Source organism: Tiliqua scincoides, chromosome 16 (assembly GCF_035046505.1).
Source record: "Tiliqua scincoides isolate rTilSci1 chromosome 16, rTilSci1.hap2, whole genome shotgun sequence".
In the NCBI taxonomy this organism is placed as follows: domain Eukaryota; kingdom Metazoa; phylum Chordata; class Lepidosauria; order Squamata; family Scincidae; genus Tiliqua; species Tiliqua scincoides.
The window spans coordinates 579,506-598,168 of NC_089836.1; the positions used below are offsets into that span (position 1 = coordinate 579,506).

Genomic DNA, 18,663 nt, shown 5'->3' on the forward strand with positions numbered 1-18,663 from the left:
AGGACCCCAATTGGTTCATGCCTAGGGATCTGTCTTTGCTGGAGACCTGCCCAGTCCATTCAAGAGAGGGGTCATTATCCCCAAGATACTCGTTTGTCCCATCAGCAAACGAAATGGGAACTGGCCATGTTTAACTTCCCAAGGCTGGGTGCCTCCTGGCGCAAGTGTTCTGGGCAAGAGTTCCAGGTTTTCTGGTGACTTTTCCCTTCTCCCCTTGGAGCTCAAATTGTCCCCCCGGGCTGCTGGCTGCCCCACACCTGCTGCTGCTCCGATCTTGCCAGGTCCCCGACCTTGAATGCCATCTGTGTTGGATGCTACACCCCAAGTTTATTTTTCATATGCTTGGTAACCTTAATGGATATGCTGGCCAGGATGAAAGAGTTGGTAGGACCCTTGGGTGGTGGCAGTAGCAGCCATTTGATCTGGCTGCTCTTCCCTGACGGTCTCTTCCCATGTCTCTTCCCTGACGGTGACACCCTCTCTGTATGGACCTCTGCACTCAAAAGCACTCGCCTGGCCAAGCTCACTTCTAGCTGCTTAAAGCAAGGGGGTGTACACCTTTGCATGCCTGCCTCTACACTGCGCCTCCTTCCCTGGGTCTGAAAAGGGAGAGAGGAATGGAGTATAGAGCCCGGATAGTGCAGGAGTTCTGGAGTTGGATTAGACCTGGAAGAGCCGGGTTCAAATCCTCACTTAGCCAGGAAGCTTCCTGGGTAACCTTGGGCCACTCATTCTCAGTCTCGCCTACCTCGCAGGATTGTTGTGGGGACTAATGGAGAGGAGGAACTGTGCACACCCTTTGGAGCACCTTGAAGGAAGGGCAGGATTTAAATGTGGAAAATAAAAATAAATAAAACAGGATGTGTGGAGGACTCCTGTCCTCTGCACTTCCTCCTCTTCTCTGTTCCCCTCTTCCTTTTTGAATCCAGGGAGTGAGAGGAGGTGTGGCGGTTGGCACACCCTCAGACAAGATGCGGTGGTGTCTTGTGTGCTGCCTCGGGCTGCTGGAAGCTGTGGTTGGCTTTCTGCTGAACTGCCCGTGTCTTTCTGTGTCCTTCTGCTGCTTGGTTTAGTATGGTCGTGGTGCTATGTCCCAGAGGCTGACAAGGTTCTTTTAAGGAGCAAAGGACTACAAAGTCAATGAGTGGGTCCTTTGGGTCAGGCAGCGGGGCCTGCCAGCTCCCCATTGCATGTCTGTCTCTGAATGCCGGGTGCAAGGGATTGGCAACAGGATGCAGAGAACTTGCTATCTTACGTGCTCAGAGGTATCTGAAGGGCCAAAGGAATCCTTTGGCCTGATCCAGCAGGGCTCTTCTTATATTCATGTGCTGAAAGATTGGCCAGTAGCCTGCTGGCAGAAGCCAGGGGACCCCCGTGGTATTCTTTCTGTGGTTGGGGGCTGCCATTGCCACACACACACACACACACACACCCTGTTGCCTCTTGCAGCTCTGTTTGGACGTCACTGATGGAAGGTAATGAAGCCTTTCTTTCCTGGGGCTTGCAGGCAGGGTGTGGGGATCATGTTCAGAAAGTGGCAGAAGGCAGTGGGGGGGGGGCGTTTGGGTGTGGTGGGTGGCATATGCCCCTCGGAGTCTCTCTTGCCTCCCTTTGAGGTTTCTTCCTGCTGGCATTTTCCCATCCTTCCTGCTTTTGCCCGGTGCCGTTTCAGCGCAGCAACAAAAGGGGAGCAGGAACAAGGACATCAGCGCCAAAGGAAAAGGGTGGGGTAGCAAAATAGCCGGAGGAAGTCTGCAAAGAGACCGGAACAGTCCAGCTGGGATCAGGCCGTGCGGGGCTCTCCCAGCGCTCCTTCTGGGGACAGTGGCAGGATGACCAATGTGAGGAGTCTTGCAGGACTGACAAGCAAGCCCTTTGGTCTCTTGAATCCTACAGGTGATGGCAGACTTCAAGGGGCAGCTAGGCAACTGCAGCACTTAGCACCGAGATTGTTTGTGTACACGGGTTCCCCGCGCTACAGGCGGCTGCACTGGGCCTTCACGGAGCCTTCACAGAGGCTGCACTGGACCTTCACGGAGGTGCGGTGTGTCATACTTTGGTGGTGCGTTTGCACAGGCTTGATGCCGCTGGGCTGGCCAGAACCGAATGCACTGAAGTATAGGCTTGGTGTGTGTTCTGTGTCAGGTTTAGGGAAGTGGAGTACATTAAGCCCATCTCGGTTCCTGGACTTCCTCCTTTTGTGACACTCTTTGCGTATTTGGTGGCTTCCTACCTGCAGGGACCTCTTCCTGCAGCAGCTGTAGAACTTCTGCTTCTTGCAGAGGCTTCTCCGGCATGTACCTGGGCTGTGTGGGATGTCTCCTCTGCAGGGGAAGACCCCTGTCTGCAGCCGAGAGACGGAAAGGGTATCTTTTAAAACAAAACACCTGAGGATTGGGCTGGGTCCTCAACCAGAGTCTGGGCAAAATCTTGGAAGATCAGAAGTTGAGTGGGTTTGGATGATCCAGCAGTCCAAAAATCCCTTAGTGAGGGCAACTGGGTGGCCACCTTGTGCTTTCACAACCAATATATGCTCCCCTTTGCACTCACTGAGTTCTACTGACATTTAAAGTTAGCCATAGTAGATGAGTGTCGATATCTGCTTTAAAATTTTCAGAAAGGTCTCCAGACCTTTGGGGGTGGGGGAGGCAGGGCAGCTTTTGCCTTAAAAAGTGCTGGGGGGGGGGGGGGGGTCTAGCCTTTGTGAGAAACCTGCTCCTTTTTATAAATACAAATTTAAGGTAGAGAACGACCCCAAGAACCGTATCTCAACTCACAGAGAAAAAGCAAGGGAAGAATTAGGATGCCTTTCTCCTTAACCATGCATGTGTGGTGGTAGGCTGCAGTGCTTCAGAGAGGAAGGAAGGGCACTCTGTACATGCTTGAAAATGTGTTGGCAACCTTCAGTCTCGAAAGACTCTGGTATCGCGCTCTGGATGGTGGTTCTGGATCAGCGTCTAGTGTGGCTGAAAAGGCCAATTCGGGAGTGACAATCCCTTCCGCACTGGGAGAATCCCTTCCGCACAGACTGTCCCTGGTCTGTCTCCCTGGCTATGGGCCTTCCTTCTTTGCCTCTTGGCCTCAGACTGTTGGCCAATTGTCTCTTCAAACTGGGAAAGGCCATGCTGCACAGCCTGCCTCCAAGCGGGCCGCTTAGAGGCCAGGGTTTCCCACCTGTTGAGGTCCACTCCTAAGGCCTTCAGATCCCTCTTGCAGATGTCCTTGTATCGCAGCTGTGGTCTACCTGTAGGGTGCTTTCCTTGCACGAGTTCTCCATAGAGGAGATCCTTTGGGATCCGGCCATCATCCATTCTCACGACATGACCGAGCCAATGCAGGCGTCTCTGTTTCAGCAGTGCATACGTGCTAGGGATTCCAGCACATTCCAGGACTGCGTTGTTTGGAACTTTGTCCTGCCAGGTGATGCCGAGGATGCGTCGGAGGCAGCGCATGTGAAAAGCGTTCAGTTTCCTCTCCTGTTGTGAGTGAAGAGTCCATGACTCGCTGCAGTACAGAAGCGTACTCAGGACGCAAGCTCTGTAGACCTGGATCTTGGTATGTTCCGTCAGCTTCTTGTTGGACCAGACTCTCTTTGTGAGTCTGGAAAACGTGGTACTGCTTTACCGATGCGTTTACTCTTTCTTTAAAGAAAGAATGCTTGTCACAGGTGGGTGCTTTACTCAAGGATACTAATTAACAACATATAGGGCATGATAGCAGATTCCAGCCACCCCAAAGCCTGTGATTTTCCTGGGGCTTCGGGAAAGGACCCCTGCAATGATTTTTCAAGCCAAGGCCACGATTCCGTGTGGCTCTCATTTCCACGTGGGTGAAAGGACACCACTGTGCTGGTAGAGTGCTTGGACATGACTGCGTGTCACGTGGGGAAGAGTGACCTTTAGTCCAACCCGCTGCTGAACCGTGAGGGCGGCTGTTTCCTCTCCAGCTTCCCCATCGCTGTGGCTCTGTGGATTTGAACAGACCCATGTGGTCTTGGAGGGGGAGGAAGTGGGTGGAAGCAGCAAGAACAGAGCTTGGTAGGCCTACCGCCTGATGTTCTTCACCACCCTTTAGCTTAGGGGTTAACAATTTTTTTGGGGGGGGGAAGGACATGTGCGGCTCAGGGACTCCATGAGGAGTGGCTCCATGGCAGGTGGCTCTGCCATGCCCAGTCTGGCATGTGGCAAACTGGACAGTAGCCTTTGCCTCACAAACCGAACTCCATGTGGGCTGGATGACTTTGAGTGGAGGGCCCCTTCCAGCCTGTGGGCCGTAGGTTGCCGACCTACTTTAGTTCCAGCTACCAGTAGGAACTTCATGGAGCAAGAGTAACCAAGGTGGAAGGAAGCTCCCTGTTGTTTCAGGACTCTGAAAGTAGAAAGGGATTGATCACAGTGGATAGTTGGCCCTGACCTGAACAATGTGAACTGGTCCTCAGTGAAACTTGCTAGTTTTCAGTTGGCACTGACTCACACGGATGGTCTGGTCTTCTCAAAAAATATTGCACTGGTGACTAATCTGAAGCGTGGGGGTCGATATGGCTATGGGTTTGAGGCACGCTCCATGGAGGCTTTTGGTGGGCCCACTTGCATCCTGGTTTCAGAGGTCAGAAACCCCAAGGCCAGACGGATTGTGCGCAAACCCTTACGCAGCCATCTGTAAGGGATGACCGAAGCCCAAGGTATTTAGTTGCAGCAACTGTTACCCTGTAGATGCCTGACCTCGGAAGCTAAGCAGGGTCAGGCCTGGTTAGTACTTGGATGGGAGACTGCTTGGGAATACCAGGTGCTGTAGGCTTATACCATGATCTCGGAAGCTAAGCAGGGTCAGGCTGGTTAGTACTTGGATGGGAGACCGCTTGGGAATACTAGGTGCTGTAGGCTTATACCATGATCTCGGAAGCTAAGAAGGGTCAGGCCTGGTTAGTACTTGGATGGGAGACCGCTTGGGAATACCAGGTGCTGCAGGCTTATACCATGATCTCGGAAGCTAAGCAGGGTCAGGCCTGGTTAGTACTTGGATGGGAGACCACCTGGGAATACCAGGTGCTGTAGGCTTCTACCATGATCTCGGAAGCTAAGCAGGGTCAGGCCTGGTTAGTATATGGATGGGAGACCGCCTGGGAATACCAGGTGCTGTAGGCTTATACCACAGTCTTTCGAGACTGAAGGTTGCCAACCAAGGTATTTAGTTCACTTCAGAGGATCGATCTGTTTAAATTTCTCCGCAGAAAGTTCTGGTCCGCACTGTTTTTGTGCCTCTTGTGACGTTTCTTATTTGGACAAAACTTTTGCTCACAACTAAATTGGATCCTCTGGGTGAACTCTATGGAACCTGCTTTGTCTCCAGTTCTCCCACATGCTGTCTCCCAATTTGTTTTTCAACTTCTGCAGCAGCAGAGAGTCTTTGAAGGGGGTGCATCTGATTAAAGGCACTCCAAGGGCCACTGGACACATTTGGCAGAGGCACCTCTGTCAGAGCCGTGGGTGATCCCAGCTCTCCGCCATGCCTTCAAGATGACATTTGCACCCATGCGTTGGTTGCATTCCTGTGTGTGTATCAAAGGTGTGTGTAATATCTCGAGAGGTTCCATGCATCTCTGTCTTGTCTTGGAAGATGTAAATGGTTTATCTGAATCCTGAGCCCCTTGGGATGCTTGGAGCTACCACTGGGTCTTCCAGTGGTGGCTGAGCTGGGTTGAACCCCAGATGGCTCTTAGGAAGTGTCCAGCCCTGAAGTGTCAAAAATGAAACCCATCTGGTTGTTGTTGGCAACCTTCGGTCTCGGAAGACTCTGGTATCGCGCTCTAAATGGTGGTTCTGGAACAGCGTCTAGTGTGGCTGAAAAGGCCAATCCGGGAGTGACAATCCCTTCCACACTGGGAGCAAGTGCAGTCTGTCCCTGGCCTGTCTCCCTGGCTGTGGGCCTTCCTTCTTAGCCTCTTAGCCTCAGACTGTTGGCCAAGTGTCTCTTCAAACTGGGAAAGGCCATGCTGCACAGCCTGCCTCCAAGCGGGCCGCTCAGAGGCCAGGGTTTCCCACCTGTAGAGCTCCACTCCTAAGGCCTTCAGATCCCTCTTGCAGATGTCCTTGTATCGCAGCTGTGGTCTACCTGTAGAGCGCTTTCCTATCTGGTGAGGGGATGGTAAAGTGAGTGAAGACGAAGCTGTGGGTGGCTAAAACGCAACTTGGCAGATAAAACTGGCAGTCCTAAGCAACGTTCAGTGCTTTTGCCATCCAATTAAAAATAGCCTTAGTTAGCACAGCGACAAACTTTGGTCCAGCCAGAAAGTTGAGTTCCTGGCAAGGAGACTCCCTCCCTCCCTCTGTTATGGGGCCCTTGGGAGGGGGGACGACTTGTGCGGGTCTTGTTGCGCGACCCATTCTACTGGATGGTTCCCTTGCTGGGCCAGAGCTCCACTTCGGGGCATGCTGGGGGACTTGGAGATCAGGAGCAGGACCCATTCCATAGTGCTGTGTCGCCTGCTGCCTTGGTGGGAGTGCTGAGCAATTTGCAGCGTGTGCATTTTGCACGCTGTGTGTGAGCGAGTAATCTGGCCTCCTGTCCAAGTCCGAAGGAATTGGCACCCTTTGGAGAACCTGACAGCCCTTGGCTCCCTTCCTGGCACGGGGGAGCGGCATTTAGCAGGGGCTCTGCTTTGTTGCCTGGTTGCCCTTCCCTGCCAATGGCCTTTGAATGCTTGCCATGTATGCGCTTGTGGAGGGATGTGTCCAGTGGTCTCGGCAGAGCTGTGAATTCTGGCAAAAAGGGCGAGAAGAAACCAGAGCCAGCTGGTCTCGGGTCACTCTGTGTAGCTATACGGTGATTTGAACCCCAGTTCTGCCACTGATGTCTGTAACTTTAGGCAAGTCTGTAACTTTAGGCAAGAGAGTTAGAACAGACAAAAGCAAATATTTCTTTACTCAGCGTGTGGTTGGTCTGTGGAACTCCCTGCCACAGGATGTGGTGATGGCATCTGGCTGGACGCCTTGAAAAGGGGATTGGACAAGTTTCTGGAGGAAAAATCCATTACGGGTTACAATCCACAATGTGTATGTGCAGCCTCCTGATTTTAGAAATGGGCTATGTCAGATGCAAGGGAGGGCACCAGGAGGCAGGTCTCTTGTTATCTGGTATGCTCCCTGGGGCATTTGGTGGGCCACTGTGAGATACAGGAAGCTGATGGGCCTATGGCCTGATCCAGTGGGGCTGTTCTTATGTTCTTAAGTCCGTCTTTTTTTCTCTTCATAATTCTGCCTAAGGACCTGGGGAGGAGCAAGTGTACAAGGCACTTGAAAACCAAATCTTTTCCTTTTCTTTCCCCTTCTTAGATTTAAAAGGGCTGGCAAGTTGTCTTGTTTTGTTTAAAAGTTGTTTTTGTAGGCTGGCATTTTTAGGAAGTGGGATTTGTGGCTTTTCTCTGCTAAACAAAATCCTGGTGTACTCACTGCCCCAGATGCAGGCACGGTGGAAGTTTTTTGGGTCCAGCTCTAACTCCTTAGCTTATCTCTCCCCCCCCCCCCCAAGATCTTTGCATCTCTGAGATTTGCAATGCAAAGAAGTTATAAAAGTTCCCCTGAAATATGGATTGATCTTCCAGGCTGATTTTAGATGTGCAGAGCGAATGAATTGTGCAAGGTGGGAGAAGCAACCTCAGTCCCCACTAGGGTTTGCAGCTCTCCCCCAGAATTTGAGAGGGCTCTTGTGGCTTCCTCTTCCAGAGCCGATGCAGTTTTCCCATGGCCTTCCCAGGCATTTGGCACTCCTGTTGTTCAGCGGAGCGGGGGTGGCTGTTTAATGATTCAAAGGTCAGGGTGATAATTCATCCCGAGGAGACAATGTGTCCCCTCCCCTCCCCAAAGTGTGCAGTTTGGTCTGTAGTGTCAACAGCCCAGCTTACCAAGTTGGAGCAACTGATAGTGTTGGTTGTCAGATCCTTCGCCAGCCAAATTTAATTGGACTCCGCTGGCTTTATAGGGCCAAGGACCTAGAGAGTGCAGAGCAAGCCCGTATGTCCTCCTGCAGAGAATGTGCCCCTGGTGGTTTCGGAGACATTTCTGTAGCAGGCAGTACGTCCATGACTGGGGTGGGTGGGTCCCAGCAGGGGGACAAGATTGGTGGTGGGTCTCCAGTCTCATTCTCGGTTTATTCATTGGGGTTGTGGCAAGGGAAAGGTTGAAAACCACAGATGTAGAACATCCTGTGGACCACTTTTCCACAGGGAAATGCTAGGAAAAGGAACAGGGGAAAAATGGTTCCCTTTCCAGAAGGGGTCACAGGCTTAAAAAAGGCACAAGGGAGTTACCCGCAAAAATGAGAGAGATGCCATGATGGGGAAAAGAGATGGAGCAGTTCCTGAGGGGGGCATCGCTTGGCCTGGTTGGGGGTGGGTGGGAGGGGGTGTGGGTGGAGAAAAAGGGAAGATGGCAAAGGAACAGAGGGAAGGAAGGGTGCTTATGGTGTGATGGGGAGGGGACTGGCAGAAGTGGGTCCGCGGTGGCCTGAGAAGCAGGAACCTGCATGACCAAAGGCTGGTGGAGATACGGAACCCAGGAGAAGGTGGAATGGGGAAAAATTACAACCAGGACATGGAGGAGCAGGAAGGAAGGAAATGGGTTCAGAGGTCCAGGGAGCCACAGGGCCCCAGGTAGATGGGAGGTGAGCTCTGCCTGCTTGTGGCATCAACTGCCATGGGGATGCAGTGTGACCCAGCAACTCCAAGAGGCTCTGAGGGTCGATTATGTGCTCCTTTGCCTGCACGCATCCTGCGTCGGTCAGAAGAAAGCCAGTTTCTTGGTTGGGGGCTTCTTGTTGAAGCCTTATGGGCTTTCTAAATTTATGCCCCATCACAGGATTGGAAGCAGAGTTTGTACCCCAAAGGGAGAGACGGATTGCTCTGGGCCAAACCTCCCGATTGTCCAAAGGGTTGTGAAGAAGGGCTGTCCTTCTCCCGGTGCTGTTGGCGCAAGGAGCTCCTCTTCAGAGTCAGGGGGTAACTGAGTTTATCCCCGAGTTTGTGCTTGGAGCTGTTGGGGGGGGGGGGGGGGGTTCAGAAAAGATGAAGCGATTAAATGCTGAAGTATGGGTTAAACTTCCCCTCCTGCAGGAGTGTGAGAGGCGACCAGGGGAGGTGGTGGGGAGTCGGGTTTTAATGGGAACGTTTCATGCTTGGCTTAGTTGCAACCATTTTATATGCACATAAATCATGGCCTCCTTTACTGGCTTTTCCATGTGTGCGCAGGAGCTTTCCTAAAACTAATTTCTCTCTCTCTCTTTCTCTCTCTCTTCCTCTTTCCTGCAGCACACCACACGACACACTCCCCCCCTCCTTTGGCTCCCCAGGCAGGTTGGGTGTTAAAAACCTCCAAAAGTGGACGGGGGGGATGAATTGCTTTGGGAGAAGGGGTTGCTTTCATTATGAAATGTGCCACCATCTGTATGTAGTGGAAATGGACTGGGAAGAGAGGCTCCCCCCCCCGGCTTTACAATCTTCGCACATTGGTGGCAAAAGTCGGGGGGTGGGGTGGACGACAAGTGGGAAAAGCTGCTGGCTATGTCAGAATGCCAGATGCAAGGGAGGGCACCAGGATGAGGTCTCTTGTGATCTGGTGTGCTCCCTGGGGCATTTGGTGGACCACTGTGAGACACAGGAAGCTGGACTAGATGGGCCTCTGGCCTGATCCAGTGGGGCTGTTCTTATGTTCTTAACTACAATTCCCAGAAGGCCTTGCAGGTCTCTTGTGATCTGGTGTGCTCCCTGGGGCATTTGGTGGGCCGCTGTGGGATACAGGAAGCTGGACTAGATGGGCCTCTGGCCTGATCCCGTGGGGCTGTTCTTATGTTCTTAACTACAATTCCCAGGAGGCCTTGCAGGTCTCTTGTGATCTGGTGTGCTCCCTGGGGCATTTGGTGGGCCGCTGTGAGACACAGGAAGCTGGACTAGATGGGCCTATGGCCTGATCCAGTGGGGCTCTTCTTAAACTACAATTCCCAGGAGGCCTTGCAGGTCTCTTGTGATCTGGTGTGCTCCCTGGGGCATTTGGTGGGCCGCTGTGAGACACAGGAAGCTGGACTAGATGGGCCTATGGCCTGATCCAGTGAGGCTCTTCTTATGTTCTTATGGCTTTTTTGCCTTTGGATTGTGTCAAGGGGCTGCGCACCTAGAAAACACGGGCCCCGTCTCCTGAGAGTTGGGGGTGTCCTAGCAGGACACTTAGGGAAGGCGATGCAGGCATGGTGGACTTCAAGGAGAGTGCCCAGCCCTGGAGGACCAGTTTCCTGGCTGCTGCAGGAATAGTGCCTGAGACCCAAAAGCGTGCCCAGGCTTTGCAAGCACAGAGTTTGGGGGGGGGGAGGGGGAGAAAAGGCCAGTCCATCGATCCACCACCTTCTGCTGTCCAGCCTGTGGACCAGCCATGACCTAGGCTGCTTGTTGCCTGTCCAGGGTGCAGAGCATTCTGGGGCGAGGAGGATGCCACCAGTTCATTCGTGTAGCACAGTCTTACAAAGATGTCTTTGCTTGCAAAATGACTGGCATGCTTGTTTAGTCGTTTGCGGCATCCTGGCAAGGAAATTGGAGCTCCTGTCTTCCTTGCCCGTTGCCTGGGCTTGATTTGTCAGCGCCAGAGGGGGCCAGGAGGAGGGGCTGATCGCCAGGCTGATTCCGCCAGCAGACAGGTGAGGTTGTTTTGTGAAATATTCGGAAGGAACAAAGTGCTTTTTTTCTGACCCAAGCTTGGTTTTGGGTCTTGCAGGACCTTTGGAGGCCCTGAGTGTGGTTGGGCCAGAGGGAAAAGGCACTCCTGACCCTGTGCTGGAATGCCCCTAGAGGAAGCTGGGTGGGGAGTTCAGAGTTCCCCTCAGCCAGCCCTCAGTTCACCCCCAGCCGGCCAGTATTAAAATGTTGGGGCCAGTCCGCTGAGTCAAGGCAGGGCGGAGGGCTGAGTGCCTGCTGTTCCCCATAAAAGGTGGGTTTCTAAGAGACACTCCGGAAGAATGTTTCAGAGGGCCGGAGGGCAGAAGCTTCTCCATTGTCTGGGCCTGGCCAATAAGCGCCATGTTGACACTTGGGCTTTTGCACGAAGAGCCTGGGGCTCTTTCCCTGGCTGAATATTCAAGCCCACTGGCCACATTTTTCTTCGGCTGTGTTTTATTTGCATAAGGCTTGTACTAGTTTAGAAGGAGGCCTTTTTTTCATTGCCCCAAATCCAACCATAAGTGTCCTCTTTAAAAACATTTGGAAGCATCGGTGACTTCTTGGACTCTCTCTCCTGGTGCTTTTGTTTGGTTTCTCTTGAGGCTGTCCAGAAAGCGGTTGGCGCAATTCAGTTGATCTAAAGCTCACCCCGCAGCTTGCTATCAAGTTAACTTTATCTCTCTGATTTGTCTGCTGCCAAGAGATAGAGCAGCATTAGCAGCCAAGACGGTTTGGCTTCCTGGATAAACTGCTGTGGTCCTGTGGCCAAATATAAAAAGATAGCCAAGCAACTTTTTTTGTCAAAACAGAGCATCTCCCTTGCTCTGAAGCACTCTGGAGTCGTCCAGGAGAGTGGCCCCATTTCTCTTAGTACAATGCATCATGTTTGGGGACAAGAGATCTGTGGGACTTCAGCAGGTGAAGGGTGCTGAGGTTAAGAACATAAGAACAGCCCCACTGGATCAGGCCAAAGGCCCATCTAGTCCAGCTTCCTGGATCTCACAGCGGCCCACCAAATGCCCCAGGGAGCACACCAGATAACAAGAGACCTCATCCTGGTGCCCTCCCTTGCATTGGCATTCTGACATAGCCCATTTCTAAAATCAGGAGGTTGCACATACACATCATGGCTTGTAACCCATAATGGATTTTTCCTCCAGAAACTTGTCCAATCCCCTTTTAAAGGCGTCTAGGCCAGACGCCGTCACCACATCCTGTGGCAAGGAGTTCCACAGACCAACCACACGCTGAGTAAAGAAATATTTTCTTTTGTCTATCCTAACCCTCCCAACACTCAGTTTTAGTGGATGTCCCCTGGTTCTGGTGTTATGTGAGAGTGTAAAGAGCATCTCCCTATCCACTCTGTCCATCCCCTGCATAATTTTGTGTGTCTCAATCATGTCCCCCCTCAGGCGCCTCTTTTCTAGGCCGAAGAGGCCCAAACACCGTAGCCTTTCCTCATAGGGAAGGTGCCCCAGCCCAGCAATCATCTCTTTGCCATAGGAGTGGCGCCTGGCACTCCACTTCTGTGGTTTACAAGTGAAGTTGATCTGGTGGCATATTTGGGGAGGTGAAGGAAAGGCAGTGGGTCTATTCCTAGAAAGGAACAGTAGCTCTTGGGGGGAGGTGGGCACTCCTGGAAGGCATCCCTGAAGCTCATTCAAGTTTTTGGACCTTCCCCAGATGCTGCTTCCCCCCTCATCCTTTTGAAATCTGCAGACTTTTTTTTAAAGCAAGCAAGCAGGTCATGATGCTCAAGATACACTCAGTTTTTGCAGTAAAGGAGATTTTGCAGTAAAGGTTGCTACTGAGACGTTTTTGGAGAGTTGGGTGCAGACTATGGTTCCTGATCTCTGCAGCCGGCAATGGGGCCTCTCTTTTGTGAATGGCACTGGGTGGATGTTCAGAGGCTGCCATTGAGAGCCAGTTCCTCTCTTTCCCATTCAGAAATGGAGTCTCGCCTTCCTCCTCGAGAGGCTCAGGCTGCCTGTTTCAGGACAATAGGGACTCCCGGTCCAGAATTCTGTTGGCCAACATCTGCCTACATAACTCCGCAGAGTCTTTCTCCCTCCTGCCCGCTTCTTCCTTGGGGAGGGGAAGAAGAGGGATTCCGGCGTTATTGTTCTCCTGCGCACCGGCTGAAAGAATTGCGGTTCTGTTGGGATTATTCTTGTTTTGCCCCAAGTTAAAAGCTGGCAATTTGGGGTTTGGGACAATAAAGAGTCTGCAATTTGTGTTTAATTAAGAAACCACTCCAGCCTCTTCCCGTTGCTGCTCCTGCTTCGGTCCCTGTGGGTTATCTCTACCTGCACGTGGAGCTACTGCATCCACTAATTGCTTTTCTCTTGCCGGCGTCCTGGAGAGTTTTAATAAACTTGGACCAGGATGTCGGTGGTCTGGGTGCAATTTGCATCTTGGTCAGGCAGTAGCTGAAGTGTTTCATAACTGGGTCAGCAGGTCTCTGCTTGCTGAAGGGGAAGAGGGAGGGCGCACTGAAGAGGAAAAGGTGGGTGTCGAGGTGTTACTGTCCTTTGTTTAGACCGGGGTGCCCAAAGTTTTTGGCAGGAGGGCCACATCATCTCTCTGACACTGTGTTGGGGGCCAGGGGAAAAAAGAATTAATTTACATTTCAAATTTGAATAAATTTACATACGTTTACATAAATGAATATATTAAAGATGAACTTATATGAATGAATGAAGGTCTTGCAATAGCTCAAGGCCTATAAAAGGCCTGGCACAAAGCAAAGCCAGCCTTTCCTTCGCTGTCACTGCTGCATCACAGACTTTTTTTTGCATCTTTTTAGATTGTGAGCCCTTTTGGGACAGGGAGCCATTTAGTTATTTGATTTTTCTCTGTAAACTGCTTTGTGAACTTTTAGTTGAAAAGCGGTATATAAATACTGTTAATAATAATAATAATAATAATAATAATCACAGACATGAAACAACAAGCAGTGGAGGGAGCCCTCATCCCACAGCTCATGCGAGAGGTCAAACAGTCGTCCTCATGCTGAGAGCAGTTGCGTCGGGCCAGTGTGGGCTCCAACAAATCTCCAGAGGGCCGGAGGCTCATTGGAGACTGGGGGTTCCCTGAGGGCTGCTTTGAGAGGCATTGGCCCCAGGGCCGGGGTTTGGGCACCCCGGTTTAGACCCATGGAGGCGAATCCCAAAAGATGCATTTGGTGATATAGTTTGGGTTTACCTGTGTTCCCCCCCCCAAATTTGGCCTCACCTACCTCATAGGGTTGTTGTGAGCACAAAAGCAGGGGAGTAACTATGTACATCACCCTGAGCTCCTTGGAGGAAGGGCGCCATGTGAAAAATAAATTAAACTGTGGTTGCCATTATTATTATGGTCGGCCTTGAGCAGTCGTGGGCTCTCTTATTGGAAGTTTAAAAGCCGCAGCTTGGTTGAACAGCTTTCAAGGATGCTGTAGTTGCCAGTCCCAAGGAGGGGGTTAGACGTGATGATCTTCAAGGAACCCTCTTGCCTCAGCGTTCTATGAAGTCAAGAACTTACTGGGCCCTAGTAGGAGGATAAAGCTTGGCGTACTTGTTCGAAAGTGACCGAGTTCCTCAAAATGGTTTGATCTTGTTTCCAATAACCATGAAATATGGGAAGTCACAGTATTTAGGATGCAGCATGGACTTGTGTAGTTCTGCAATTAGGACGCAGCTCTGCTCATTTAGGGTCTTGGCCTATATGGGGGGGCGGGCTTGAAAGGCTGCTCTTCTAGCCAAGAAGCAGATTTTGCACTGGGGAAAGCTACACTCCTTAGCAGGTCGTCAGTGGCTCAAGGAGTCAACGGCTTGGGCACTGTGTCAAAGAATCAGGAGATGGGATAAATGCTTAAGGGTTACATGCTTCGCACCATAAAACTATATTTGGTTGTTCCTGCTCAGCAAGATTTAGAAGGTGTAGGTCAATTGTTTAAAAGTCAGTTTCTGGAAACATCTCCAGGCAGGAAGCCTTTTTCCATCCTCCAGTCCACAGATGTCTGCAACATCAAGCCTGGAGAACTTGCACGTGTAAACAGCCCTGAAAGGCACAATTCCGCATCAGAGAAAAGGTTCTTGTCACCTCCGATGTTGTTTTCAGCAAGTGAGTGTGACGCTGATGCTGTCAGCTGCCTGTCCCTCCCACTCAAAGGGATATTTATGCATGTGTGAATCAGTTTGTGTTGGAACCTCTAGGAGGCCATGCATGAGATTCCACCACCTCCCCCTCCCCACATGCAACCCTGCTTTCTCTCTGTCGTGCAATGGTCTACTGGGATCATAATGACACAGTCTGTTCCCCCCAGCAATTTGAAAGTCTGGGAAAAACAACTCAATCTGTTAATTAGACCCTCTGCCTCAGCGTTCGACAACCTCTGGGCCCTGTTTGTCTTTCACCTCCCCCCACCCCACCTCTGACTACTCCCAGATGAGCCTGGGAGCCTTGCAGCCAACAGCTTGCCCTTCCCTGAACTCCCTAAACCCTTCTGATTACAGGTATCACCTGCAGGAGATTATAAAGCCCTTCTGCGCTCCAGGTGCTGCTGTTTTATGGACCAGCCAACCAGCCCCAAATCACCTTGGCTTAATGATTGATTCATTCCCACCAAACGTCCAAGCTCAAAGTTTGCAGCAGCTTTAGAAATCAAAGGTAGCTGCCACTGGAAGATACCCAAGAGATGGTGGCAGCACTCCTCGGCTTAAAGATTAAAAGAGGAGGACCTTCTCCATTGGGGGGGGGGAGGAATTCCTGGTTCAGCATCACAAGGCAAGATCCTGCCAGCAGCCTGTGCAAAAATGACTGGTCGGCAACCAAAGATTTCACAACATCAACCAGTTGCTAGCTGTCAAACTATTTCTAGACCCTTGTAGAGAACTGCACAAGCTGCACTGAGGAGGGGAGAAGTATTGAAGAGGTAGGTACTCTTCAATAGCACATTCACCTTCATTGAAGAGCGCATTCACCTGCATCAAAGGAACGGCAAACTCAACCCCCAAATTCAAACTTCCATCGACACCCATCGGCCAACAGGGGCCACCTGAAGGCGACAGAAATGAACTAGGCAAATACCTGCTAATGATACAAAAGTGAATTGAACAGGTAGATTTTAGACCGGGGCCATTTTGGGAAAAGCAAGCCATTTAATTTAGCTATGTAAAGTGGTTTGGAGTTCTGGCTGACACCAGTCTTGACCAAATATTCCGGGAGCCTCGTCGTGTGGTACACACTTGTGGTCCATGAGCCTTTCGTGTTGTTTACAGAGCAGAGCTTCGGGCCCTACAGATCCTGCCTGGGTCAGAGGACACAAGCACATTGTCTGTGCCTAAGGTGGGTACCCTAAGGTGGCCCCAACAGATGCCAGGGAAAATCCTTCTACAGGCATGTCCATGAGAGAACTCTGTGGTCCCTAACAAAGTCCCTGCTGCACCTGGAAAGCTAATCCGCTGCCCATTGCAATGGGTATTGCAATTGGGTTTTCAATGAGCATCAATCCACTGCCCAGAATCTGATCTGTGCAATGTTCCAATATTTTATTTTCCACATTTTTATACCCCCCTTCCTCCAATGAGGTGTGCATCATTCCTCCCCTTCTTTTGTCCTCACAACAAATGGTTGGCAACCTTCAGTCTTGAAAGACTATGGTATAAGCCTGCAGCACCCGGTATTCCCAGGCGGTCTCCCATCCAAGTACTAACCAGGCCTGACGCTGCTTAGCTTCCGAGATCATGGTATAAGCCTACAGCAGCCGGTATTCCCAGGCGGTCTCCCATCCAAGTACTAACCCGGCCTGACCCTGCTTAGCTTCCAAGATCAGACGAGATTGGGCATGTGCAGGGTAACAGTTGCACAACAACCCTGTAAGGTAGGTGAGGCTGAGAGAGAGAGAGTGACTGACTGGCCCAAGGTCACCCAGGAAGCTTCATGGCTGAGTAGATATTTTGAAGCTGACCCTTCCAGGTCTAAGTCCAACTCCAGAATCACTGTGCCATCCTGGTTTTGAGAAGTCTCTTAATTTGATTCTGATTTGGAGCTTTGCTAGGTAGGCGCACAGGAGTTGGAGAAACACACATCCAAGGGGCACCTCTGCAACACTGAGGTGTTTTGAGAAGACTTGATGTCTTTCTGCAAGGAGGCAGGGGTCTGGGGAGATCACGGGGGGGTTTTAATTCACAGGTTCCAACCCAACGCAACTGGAACCGCATTCCAGCTGCATTCAGAGCCTTTCTGAGGTCTGTAGAGGCCGTGCACAGCTTTTACAGGCCTCGGAATGCTGCCCAGAGCTGTTTGAAGGGTATTTCCTGTTTTTCACTCATGGTCTCTATGGGTCTTAAAGAGTCTCCCAGATGCCACAGGAGAGCCTCTCTGGTGGTGTCCAGGAGCTCAGGTCTGGACCATGGGTTTGGAATTCGTGGGTTCTGGATCTGTGGGTAGGGAGTCTCAACCTGTACTCCCTTATCCCATGACAGGCTTCAGATTTTTGTGTCAAACCAGCTCTTTGGTACTTTGGGTGGGGGGTAGTGGAGTTTTTTTTTTCTTTTTTCCTCTTTGAGGCAGAAGAAAGTGGGTGGGGGGTTCTGGCCGTGTGTTTGTGAGGCATCTGTCCCCGGGTGGCAGATGGTAGCTGGCTGGTAGCTGGCGGCTCTGAAGAAAGGAAAACCGCGAACTTTCTGAATTAATCTTGGGTGAAAGGTCAGCAAAACATCTGCTTGGGGACAGCCTTTCTATAGAGGGCAAGTGCAGGAAGGACAAAACCCGTTGCTGGTAGGACGGCAGAAAAGCTGTGAAACAGTGGAAATATTGAAGGGACAGAACAAAAACCGGGGAGGGGGTTGTTTGCGAAGTGGGCCTCGGCAGGCTTTGACAGGCAGCGGTCCCCAGAGCTCCCTTGGCCCAAGCGACACTCTTGATCCAAAGCTCTCAGACCTCACAGTGATGAGTCTCCTCGGACAAGAAAGAAGCGAAGCTTCCCGGAAAAATAACCAACATTCCTCTAGCTGGGAACATTCATGCTTGTCCAGAATGCCTGCGCATCACCTCTCCAGCCCGTGGCGTGTTGTGATGCTGGCTGCTTCCAATCGAAGCACACTTCTTAGAAGAAACCCATGGGGGTGGGGGAGAAGCTGCCCTCTCTATCCACTTGGCTAGAAACGATCTTGGGCTACAGAAATCGACTTTGATGTTGTTTGGGATACTTTGATTCAGTTTATTGATTGTCTGAACACAAATAACAAATTGCGTGATGTAGCATTGGCTACCGTATTGGCTTCTGCCTTTCCATTGGACCATTTCAGCAACGTGGAGAGGGGAGATTTGCTGCATGGGTAACAATCTATCCTCCATATCTACTTTACCCAGGCTTCGCGCACTGGAGAGGACACTCTGTTCCAGAACCACCATTCAGAGCGCGATGCCATAGTCTTCTGAGACTGAAGGATGCCAACAAGCATTAAAGCAGTGGTTCCCAGTCTGTGCATTGCAACACCCAGGGTGTTGCGAGGCACAAGCTAGGATGATGGGGACCGTTCGCTGCTTGGCTCAAGACGCTGGTGTGAACCGTGAGACAGCGGCAGAAGACCCAGTGAAGCAGAGCTGCAGCACATGAAAACTGCGCACTGTGAAAAGGCTGCTTGCCCACCCTGAGCTTCTTACTGCTGTCCAGAGGCTTGAGCTAAGCATCTGAGCCTGGAAGTGAATGGCAATGTTGGCACCGCGTGGCCGCCATTCACTTCCGGGTTCCAAGGGTGTCACCGGCTGGATAAGTTTGGCAAGTGTTGCATTAGAGGAATGGTCAGGAGCTCCCCAGGGTGTTGGTGGAGTTGACTGGGTGAGTTAAATTGCTTAGTGGAAGACAGTTTCCAGGGCCTGCCTGAGACCTCCTGGCCCCTGAGGGGGTGCATGAAATTCTACCCCCTCCCTTTACCCAGTGCCACGTTGCCTCCTCCAGCACTGTCCCGATTCAAGAGAGA

The 18,663-nt window shown here is 51.4% G+C and overlaps 1 protein-coding gene and 1 pseudogene across 1 annotated transcript in view; one reads left to right on the forward strand and one right to left on the reverse strand.

Moving 5' to 3' along the window:
- The window catches only part of NOTCH1 (notch receptor 1), a 787,535-nt gene that overhangs the window by 16,167 nt on the left and 752,705 nt on the right, over positions 1-18,663 (forward strand). The window lies entirely within an intron of this gene.
- LOC136635757 (5S ribosomal RNA) lies at positions 16,431-16,547 on the reverse strand (annotated as a pseudogene).